We start from the raw sequence: 11,578 nt of genomic DNA on the forward strand, positions 1-11,578 counted from the left end.
ATTTCTGCCCTTCCTAAACTCTGATGCAGCTTCTTCTCTACATTTAGTTGTGGCAATTGTTCTGCCAGTCTTCAGTTCACTCTCTGGTTTATTTACTCAGATGTGAATGGTATCTAATTGGCACCATGGGAGGAAGTGAGCTTAGGGTCCTCCTACTCTGCCATTTTCCCAAGCTTCTCTCCACAATGAAGGAATTTTTTTAAAAATTAGGCAAAAATATTTATAAATGATATATTTGTTTGCATAAAAATGAGATAAGAAGAAAGCACACAAAATATTGAGTAGTCATATTTAAGTGTTGGGATCTTTTAGTGATTTTAATTGTCTTATTTTTTGTTTGGTTGTTGTTTATGTATTCCAAAATTACATACATTTCTTGTATTATAAACTATAAATAAAAGTCAAATAAAGCAAATAAAAAGAAACCATTCTATAGCTATAGGAAACTAAGCAATATCATAATGTCAGTTTTCCTCTCTTTCCTTGATATCACTTGCCTCCATTCTTTCTCCACTACTGCAGCAATTTCCTAACTGTTTATTTTGTGGCCAATACCTCTCTTCTCTGCCAAGAAAGTGGATTTCCTAAATTGCAAATATAATCATATCTGCCTCTTTTAACATTATCCAGTGGTTCTTCATTGCCTACATTACCTTTATGCCTTTATTACCTTCTGCTTCACATATCAGAACCTATGCCATTTACTTGTCTATAATGGTCGTATCACCTACTTTGCCTAAGATTAGCTTTTACCCATTCTTCAGGTGTCAGTTTCAAAGTCATTTCTCACAAGACTTCTTCCTGGATGTTAAGAAAATTTTTATTCCTCATATCCTTTTCTCTATTCTCCATCTTAGCCCTCACATTTTTTCTTCATAAGCACTTATAATTAGTAATTATTTTATGTATTTATTTACATAGTACTTTGAAAATCTGTCTCCATCACTATAAAGTAGTCTTTGGGCAGGCATGGACTGAACGTATCCTGTTCACTATTCTAAGGAGCTTGTTTAATAAATGAATATATGAATGAACCTTATTGCAAATGGTGCTAGCTTCAGCTTTCCAAATGTATCAAGCTATTTCAGCCTGTACCTTCACATGTTCGGTTTCCTCTCTCTGGAGCACTCATATCCTTCTCTGGAAACTCTGGTGAATATATGGTCATATTTCATGACTCAGTTCAAGCTTTACTTCTTTTAGAAAGCCTGGTAGAGTTGACTACACATATCTTTGTGCCCTGCTGAATCATAGTTCACCCTCTTATCAGAATCTGTCATTCTGATTGCTTTTACTAGCTTACATGTCAATTGCCCCTACTAGAATGTACATTCCAATTGGGCAGGGATTGGCTTTTACTCATTTCTATTTTCCCAGTGTTTAGCTCAACATATAGTTGGCACTTAGAGATTGACTGGAGCTGATTAGATGAATGCATAAATGAGTTTCCCTGAAATGCTTCATAGAACTTGTGATTCACCCTTTCATTTTATGTCAAATGATTCTTATTAAAATCTACTGCAAGATTATTTAGTTTATAGTAGGGGGGGAAAAAGCAAGAGCTTTCCAAATGAATCTTTGAAGGACATTTCATCTCTCCATAATCAATGGGATTTGTTAAAATAACATCCATGGTCTTTAACCAATACCACCAAAACAACAACAAGAAATAATAGTTGAAATAAAGCTTAATTCACTGACATCACCAACCTCAGCCAAGTACCATACTATGTTGCAGCTGTATGGCCCTTTGAAAGGATTTAAATTGGGCATAGTTTGGAATTCCCAAATCTTTGGCTTATATTTAATTTTTTTAAAGCAGAACTGATTTAATCTTTGCTAACCTCTGAACTGTAGACACTCTTGGGACACCTTCCTCTTTTGGTTTTGGGATCATTGTGCTATTTCCAGGCCCACAGTAGTGATGTTACTTCCTTAGCTTCAAACCCACACAGTTATGCACAGACAGCTTCTGCTGCACAAATGAACATGAAAAAGCCATCACTGCAGGTGCAGAGATGCTTTTATAATGAATTACTGCCTCCTTACTGAGAACTAGGAGAGACCTGCTGTGTTTGTCACTTTTTAGTTATTAGGCAATGTCTGCAGGCACTCAATATTTCTATTCCATACTTACCCTTTTCTGGAGCAGAAAGCAAGTGCTATAACAGCTGTGTGTGTATTTGTTTTCTTTGGGGCAGACAGAGGCCAAAGAAACCACAAAACAGTCTAAATCACAGCTCTTCCTTCACTTACATAAGGATTACAGAAGCAGGTGCACACTATTTGTTTCTTCTGGGTGTTTAATAAGGCTTCTGAGTTTTCATATTAATAATTCATAAGAAGCCTATGATTACTGTCATATGTATGGATTGAGTGCTGTCATAGCTACACTGTAAAATTACTTTAAAACACACACCTGATGGGTGTCTGGGCCCTATACATTTGATTCCTATCAGCAACATCATCCTTCCTCTCATATTTGAAGATCCACAAAGTGAAGGGTCACAGCTACATGGTATGGGTGAGGTCTGAATTGAAAGTTTCATCCTAAATGTTCTAAATTCCACAGAGCTAAAAGGGTCAAACAGAAAATATTTGATGTTTTAGGGATATTTCTCACTCCACTCCATTCTGCTCTTGATTATTCACTAAGGGGAAGAACAGACTGTTTCAGAAGGATCCATATTGACACACCTAAGACTAAGACTGGCTTTTTTCCCTGATCTTCAAACACTCCAAACTTGTATTTACCTTAAGGGTCATGTGGAATTCCTTGCTTATGGACTTATTACATTTTTAATTTTATAGATATTGACCAATTGTGAAACTGAACTTCAGAAGAAGTTTCTCACATGGGATTTTATGTAGACAATATGGGTGACGGGTGAACAATATCTTTAACAACAGTTGTTAATAGATACAATAGTGCATTATGTGTTTTGAAAGAGACTACTACTAGTAAGTAGGCATAAAGCAAAATGCTTTTGAAGCCCAATATGTGGCTATTCAGTTTACCCTCCTGATAAGTGGGAGTGTAAAGAATGTTGCTTTGCTGCTGTGTTTCATGGGGTGGGGAGACATCCTGTATTTGTTTTTCATGCCTAGAGCCCCCCAAAAATGTTGTCAGAAGCAGCATCCTAAGGTGATGTCTGATAAGAACCAGTGTATTATTTTGCTAGTGCTGCCACAATAAAATGCTACAAACTGGGTGACTTCAACAGCAGAAATTTGTCATCTCATGATTTCTGGAGGCTAAAGTCTGAAATGAAGGTGTCAGCAGAATTGATTCCTTCTGAGGGCTGTGAAGGAGGGATCTGTTCCAGGCTTTTCCTTGGCTTTTAGGTGATCATCTTCTCCCTGTGTCTCTTAGCATCTTCCTGCTGTATGCTTCTGTCTCTGTGTCCCAATTTCTCCTTTTTATAGGAAAACTAGTCATATTCAACACCAGTCATTTTGACTTGATTACCTCTCTGAAGACTCTCTCTCCAAATAAGGTCATAGTCTGAAATACCGGGAAATAGGACTCCAGCATATCTTTGGAAGGGGGCAACACAGAGACACAATTCAACCCATAATAGTCCAGACGGTTTGAGGTTGGGTCACCAACAGATGAGAAATCCAAGATCCAAAGGCAAGGGGAGATTTGAGATTTAAGATAACCAATTTGTGAGGGTGTTCAAGGGGTTCAGAATGATCAAAAATTTGGAATAATTCCTAAGCTGAAATTATCAAAGATTATGACAACTTTTTATGTGATACACATAGCAGCTGTAATGTTTATGTCAAGAGCATTTGAAGGGGCAGAGAGAGACTCTGGACAGGAGGAGGAAATGCAATAGTACTGATATAAACAAGGCCAAATTGTGGTGCTATTCATAATAGCATAATACGGCTGTTCAGTATTAGCATGTTCGATCCTTCTGAGTTCCTTATTTGTTATAATTTGGTTGTTTTGTTCTTTTGTTCCTTTCAAGTTCCTATAGTTTCATACCGAGTTCATTTAGGTTGGGTTTAATCCAAAGGGGATTTTGCAACAATAAGGTCTATTTGACTGAAGGTTGCTGTGTTTCATATTTATTACTTTTCTGAAAATGGTGAATCCTATTAAAAGAAAGTTAGAGAAACAGTTTTCTGAAATCATTTGCTACGTGCTAGATGTGTACATTTTGTTTTATTTTTTTTTAAAGATTTTATTTATTTATTTGTCAGAGAGAGATAGAGGACAAGCAGGGGGAGCAGCAGGCAGACAGAGAAGCAGGCTCCCCGCTAAGCAAGGAGCCCAATATGAGACTCAATCCCAGGACCCTGGGATCATGACCTGAGCTGAAGGCAGATGCTTAATTGGCTGAGCCACCCAGGCATCCCTGAACCTTTTATTTTAAAGAAGAGCATAAGGACCTAATAAAAGTATGAATATGTCTACAAATTCAGGTCAGAAAGAAATGTTGCAACTTTCTTCTCCCCCATCATAAATCAGTTTAAGTCATGTTTTAAACTTGTAATCCATGAGGCAGAAAACATAAGCATCAGTCCTTCCTGGACTTCTCCATCCTGGGTTATATTAGTTCTTAAATTTTATAGAGTGAAGATTTTGGGTGCAGGGGCATCTGGTCTTCAGTCTTTCTGCCTCACTGATAGCCATTGAAAATGTCTGCATGACCTTTTCAGAAAGTATCAATAGATTCCTACTGCTTCCATACATATTTGGGGCATACCTTTTCTTGGTGAGACTGGTTGTGCTTTCATTTTCCATGGCCTGTTCTTCCACTCAGCCATTTCCTCTTGGAGATATCAGCACATTCCCTGTGCTGCTCCTGGGAAGCAGGATGTAGGTCCCTTCTTCTCTGTGGGCTCACAAATCTCTATCTTCTCTTTCCATCCCCTAGCTTGCAGGGGGTGGAGTGGGTGGGAGAGAATGATTTTCAATTTGGTGGAAATCATATTCTATTGTTCCATGATGTTCCATGCCATTGAATTTCCTTCTTTCTTCCTCCTTAGCAAACTCCACAACCAATCAATTCCCCTAAAGTGTAGAGTTTTAGAAAACAACAGGCAAAATGCTTTTTGGTCTATTTTTTGTTCCTTCTCTGCCCTGTGTCATCTCCCCTGAAGTAATGAGAACAGGACTAGCAACACTGAATGTGGAGAAGGAATTGTGGAAAATGGAAAGAGAAAAAATTAGTTAATGTACAAAATATTATTCCAGGTACACAATTAAGGCACAGGTTTTTTGATCCAGTTACATTGTCATACACATTGAGTGACAACCAAGACTAATACCAAAGCTAACATCATGCAAGGAGACCACACCCAGAGTTAGCCAACAAGTTCTTTATTGTCTTGCTGGGGTAAGAACCAATGAAATCTGACCTAATTAAAACCTACCAATAGCTATTTTCATCTTCTATGAATAGCATGACCTAAGCCCCTTCAGTTTAGAATCTGGTGCCTCCAAAATTCCCCAATGCTTCACTCAGAACCTGCTTTCTAGAATCCATGTGTAGCTTGTATATCACTGACATCCTGGTCATAGCATCAGCAAAGGAGGGACCGATGGAATACTTTCCATTCTATTAAAGCATCAGGTTTTCCAGTAAAAAGAGAAGTAAATTGGAAATTACAGTTGTTTTACAGAAACTTGCATGTCTCAGTCTGCTTTGTAGTCACCCTGTAGTCACCCTGTGCCTATTCAAAAAAATTTTTTTAAGCAAAGAATGCCAGCCTTATAAGGACCACTCATTTTTTCCATACTTTTTCCCATAAAAGCCACACATTCCTTAGCTGCTTCATTATCTACCAGAAAAAGTCATCCCATGGCATTTGACTCACCAGAATGAAAACCATTTTTAGATTATTAAGAAGCTACTGACTTTATAATCTCTGTTATGACATCAGAGTGAATATAAGCACTGATGCTAAAAGACAATGCTCAGGGCACCTGGGTGGCTCAGTCTGCTTCTCCTTCTCCTGCTCCCCCTGCTTGTGCTCTCTCTCTGTGTGTGTCAAATAAATAAATAAAATCTTTAAAAAAATAAAAATAAAAGACAATGCTCATCTGACATGGCAGAACTGAAATGAAGCACGAAATTACAGATAACATTGGACTATTATTTATTCACCTCTCAGAAACAATATCATCTAGCCACAGATGGACAAATAAGTAATCACTTTTATCTTAGGGGACAAATAATTAGCCAACTGTAGCAAGCTTTTATTTATAGTTTTATGTATCACAAATAAGACTTCCAGTTTCTGGTCCAACATGTGAGGAGCTTAGAAATCATGATTCCCATCCTCATAACAAGAAGAAAGCTGAACAACAACAACAACAAAACAACTCTTTTTAGTTCCATCAGAAAACTGACATCACAAGGCAAACCACTGTCCGTCAAATTGGAGAAACAGGTATATACAGAGAACCACAGCTTACCAGAGCAGAAGCCCAGGAGCATAAAACCTCTGTGAGAACAAGTAGCAGAGTAAGAAAATTTAAGTTGTAATTGACAAATTGCTGAAGGCTCAGTGTTTGAGGACAAGTTTGAACATTAAAAACTCCAAGGGGCCTGATCTTAGGGAATCCCCCATACTTCTGTGACTTTTACCTCCAGGAGCCCCATAAGGTTCTCACAGTGAAGATTCAGTAAAAATTTCCTTTTGTTTTCAGGAGGGGGAGAGGAAAATTGACCATTCTGAAATTCACTTAGAGTATTCTGTAATTTTTAACAAGGCTTGCCCTCAAAATAAACCATTTTACCAGAACCTAACTGACTAGGGTTTTATGAGAACCTAAATGATCTGGGAAAAGGGAAATACCTAATCCCAGTCCACTCGTATTTACTGACTCACCTAAGTGGAAGGAGGGTTTGACTGAGAAACATGTATGAAGGTCACAGCCCAAGGGCACTGGCTCACTAAAAGACTGAGACCTAATCACAGGACTACAAGACCCTTCTCTTTTCCCCAAACTTACTACCACACCAGTAGGTTCATCTATAATAACTGGAGAATGTAACTGAAAGAAAGCATTCCTCAGACCTTATTTAAGAGAAATCTTTAAGGAAAACCCAAAGTCAGCAGGGGAGATGAACACAAGGACACCAGAGGAAATTTTAGCGTCTGACAACTACAGATACAGCAAACATTAAACACAACCCAACTCCTAATAAGGTAAATGTAAAACCTCACACAAAAGTCCTATTTACCTCAGTTCCTTTTACCCAGTACATCATGTCTAGCTTTCAACTGAAAAAAAAAAAAAATGAGGCATACCGAAAGACAAAAAACACAGTTTGAAGAGACAGAGCATTACAGTCAGTCTAATTTTGCAAGGATGTTGGAATTATTAGACTGAAAATTCAAAACAACTATGGTTACTATGTAAAGAGCTCTAATGTAAAAGGTGGACAACATGCAAGAAGAGGTGGGTGATATAGGCAGGGAAATGGGAATTCTAAGAAAGAATCAAAAGAAAATACTAGAAGGAAAAAACACTGTACCAGGAATGAAGAATGTCTTTGATGGGCTCTTCAATAGACTGGACACAATCAAAGAAAGAGTCAGCGAGATTGAAGAAATATCAATAGAAACTTCTAAAACTGAAATGCAAAGAGAAAGAATGAAAAATACAACAGAACCATGGGGTAACTGCAAAAGGTACAATACCATGAACCATGGGACAACTGCAAAAGGTACAATATATGATAATGGGAATACCAGAAGGAAAATAAAGACAGAAAGGAACAGAGAAACATTTGAAGTGAAAATGACTGAGAATTTCCTAAAATTAAAGATAGACAACAGACTTAGATACTGAAAGCTCAGAGGACATGAAGCAAGATAAAAACCAAAAACTTATACAAGGGCACATAATACAAACTTAGAAAATCATAGACAAAGAGAAAATCTTGAAAGAAACCAGAGGGGAGAAAAAAATCCCACCTTACAGAGGAGCAAGGGTAGGAATTACATCAAACTTCTCTTCAAAAGTCATGCAAGCAAGAAGAAAGTGGAGTGAAAGTGGATATTTAATGTGTTGAAAGAAACGATCTATGAATCTAGAATTATTTATGCAGTGAAATTATCCTTCAAAAGTGAAAGAGAAATAAAGATTTTCTGAGACAAACAAAAATTGAGGGAATTTGTTGCCAGGAGACCTGCTTTTTAAGAAGTATTAAAATAAATTCGTCAGAAAAAAAGGAAAATGATGTAGGCCAGAAACTTGGATCTACATAAAGAAAGGAAGGGTGTTAGAGAAGGAATATATGGAGGTAAAATACATCACAAACTATGGGATTCCTCAAAGGATGTGCATATATACTTACTTAACTCACTAAATGTGCAGAACTGGAGTTTGTTTCAGCAAATAGTCATGAATAATAGTAGCAGGTTTTTTCCTTTGTTCAAAATATTATTCCTTATTAGTACTATAGGTCATTCCTGGCAATTTATTTATTTGTTCAACAAATAATTATTGAACATATACTAAATGCCAGACCCTGGTACTAGAGAAAAGGAAAAAAGATCAAAAGAACTGTTTTTGCCTGAAAGAAGTATACAATTTAATGAAGATAGAGAAATACTCCTTAAAATTTACTAATACAGTAAGATAATAACTATAAGTGTCATATGCACAAAGTTAAGTGGTACTTTCTGGGAAGCGCTTGACTTTATATCTAGAATTGTCCAGCAAGGTTCATGAGAGGACACAGCATTAAAGCTGAGACTTTAATGGTATGAGGAGTTTGCAAAGGGATGACAACAGTGTGTGCAGTTATAAAGATTGCATTAAGGTATAGAGAAAGCAAAGTGATTTGGTATTACCAGAATTCAGAATGAGGAGAAGAATGGGAAATGAGGCTAGACCAGTGGGCAGTGTCAGATAGGAAAGGTTTTGCAAGCCTGCCAAACGGGTTGTTTTATATTGTTTTGTTTTTGTTTTTCTACAGGCAATGCAAGTTCATTGAAGAATACCGAGTTATAATAACAAAAATACCAGGTAACATTTATTAACTGTTACCATATCCCAGGCTCAGTTCTAAATGGTTTACACCTATTAATTCATTTAAGCCCCACAACATCCCACCATAAGGCACAACATGGTTAAAGTACTTGCCCACGGTCATGTAGCTCAGTGGCAGAGTTGGGTGGGAGTGTGACATAGTAGCACTTATGTTTAGAATTACCCCTCTGACAGCCATGCAGAAGATGAAGGGGGTGGCAATGGTCATGGAGATGGGAAGGGCAGATATTCAGAAAATGGAATTGATGGAATTGATCATCAGTTGGGTTTGATAGGACAAGGAGAAGAGAATGATTTAGAATACTCTGAGGTTCTTTGCTTGTGAAAATTGAAGAAGATGAAAACTCCATTCTGAAAACGGAAAATTGGGAAGGAAACTGTTTTGAGAATACTTCATTCATTCAATGAATGAAGTTTTTCAGTCAATATTGACAATCTACCCTGGATCAGGCATTCTGTCAAGTGTCAGATATACAATGCTGAGCAAATTAGACAAAGTTCTCATACACCTTACAGTCTAAAAGCAAATTCAATTTTTGGAAATGTTGAGGTACCTATAGATCGTCAATACAAACATGTCCAGGAAGTTTTGTACATAATTTTTTTCCTGCTGATTCTCTAAAATTTATTGGAGAATTACCCTCTTTCTAGATCCCCAGTCAAGTCGGGAATTAAGCCCTTAAATAAGCCTCAGACTCCATTCACCTTCCCTATGGTCTAGGCAAGTACACACACAGAGCCAGATGTTGGCTAGACCCTGAGCTCTAGTCTCTGATGAGTAACCATGCAGGAAGCCACCCTTGGGGAAAAGGAGATTCTATCCCTCAGAGAATAGACCCAGAATTGAATTATGTATCTGACTTAAAAAGAAATCTGAATTGGATGTGTAGAAAAGTGAAGACCATCAGCATGTAAGAGGTAGATTAAGCCACTCATGTGAATGACATTGAGAAAAACAGAAGGCTGATAATAGTCCTTGGAGTAAGCATTGGAGGCTTGGAATAGGAAGAAGTGTCCCATAGAAGACAGAAGAAAAAGCCAGATAGATAGCAGGAATACCTGAATATTGGTTCCCTTATACTGACCCTTCATCCATTTATATATTAAGAAATTTTCTGGGAATTTTTGGTGTCAATAAACAGTGAGTTTCTATCATTATAATGAGGTCTTATGCCTAAATTATGCAAGCTTTAGTGTGCTTTTGGCCTGGAGAGCATAGTCACATTGGCCAACTTGATGAGGTGTTTTTCCAGGATGATTTGTTTAAATCAGAAATCTTAGAAGCAGACCTAGCTCTTCTGGAGTCTTCTGTTTTTTAATTTTTCTTTTATACTTCCTGCAGTAGGATAATAGACAAAAAAGTATTAAAAGAAATATTTCTTCTTTGGATTGTTGATCTATTGTGGTGGAGTTTTTATTTCTGGTAAATCCATATGATCATCAACTTGGTTAGAAATCTTAATTTAAGATGCTGTTTATCTGGTCTATCCACTTTAAATACCAGAACATTGACTTCAAGAATTAATTTGGCACTCCTCTTATCCAGGTATCTTTTGACACTGAGGCAGAGCACAGTGGATATGGCTTGTCTCTGCTCCATGGTATATGTGGCTTCAGCTGAAGACACTCAAAATAACTGGGAATGACTTAAATAGCAGGGGACAGAATCATGGAGAGGTTTCTGACATGTCTGGCAACTCATCTGGGATAATTTAAAGGCTGGACTCAGTTGGGGCTAAAAACTGAAACTCCTCCATGTGACCATATGGCCTGTAGGCCTGGGTTTCCTCACAGCATGGGTGGCAGAAGACTTCTTGATGATTCAGGATTCCATGAGCAAGTGTTCCAGCAAGCAAGGTGGGAATTTCATGCTCTTTTATCACATAGCCTGAGAAGTCATGTGAATCACCAGTTCACCCAAATCAAGGGGAGGAGACATAGACTTTACATCCATGTGTTTAAAACTGCTACACTTATTAAAGGTGTAGTGAGCATAAAATAATAACAAAAATGATTAACTGACATTGCCTAGCTATATATTATGGTGTAAGGATGATATAGAGCTTTATTTAGAAAGACTGGTACTAGAATTAGCTTCCCCAAATTCGGAAGTACTGCAAAGAACATTTGGATTTATTTATTCATTCCACAAATATTGAGAATATGGTTGTGAAAAGTCCTTGATCTCATGTTTATATGGTGGTAGAAAGATAGTAATGGAACACAATAAAGAAGCAAAAGAATACATGGACAAAATGATTTAGGATAGTGATATATCTCTGAAGAAAACAAATCAGGCTGATAAACATTTAGCATTTGCTAAGAAGTTCAATGCTAGACCAAAGGATTTGGCTTACCATATTCATGAGGACATAGTACACAAATTACAAAGGATTTCCTCATCTCTAATGAGGAAAAGAGCCGAGATGACAAAGTTTAAGTGCTGGACAACATTTTTAGGGAGCACAGAATATCAAAACATCTTAAGTTCAAATGTCAAACAAAAGATCAGATTTAGGCCCACAGAAAGTAAATGGAGCCAAGAGTCAAAAGCAA

At 37.3% G+C, this 11,578-nt stretch overlaps 1 long non-coding RNA gene across 1 annotated transcript in view; it reads left to right on the forward strand.

The window, feature by feature from the left end:
• LOC118014489 overlaps positions 1-10,684 on the forward strand; it is a 40,747-nt gene extending 30,063 nt beyond the window's left edge. Inside the window, exons 2-3 of the long non-coding RNA XR_004680292.1 lie at positions 8,949-8,998; positions 10,569-10,684. This is a non-coding gene — a long non-coding RNA (uncharacterized LOC118014489). The remainder of the gene's footprint in view (positions 1-8,948; positions 8,999-10,568) is intronic.
• The last annotated feature ends 894 nt before the right edge of the window (positions 10,685-11,578 follow it).

The sequence above is a fragment of the Mirounga leonina genome, unplaced genomic scaffold (genome assembly GCF_011800145.1).
Source record: "Mirounga leonina isolate KUSES-001 unplaced genomic scaffold, KU_Mleo_1.0 Mir_154, whole genome shotgun sequence".
In the NCBI taxonomy this organism is placed as follows: domain Eukaryota; kingdom Metazoa; phylum Chordata; class Mammalia; order Carnivora; family Phocidae; genus Mirounga; species Mirounga leonina.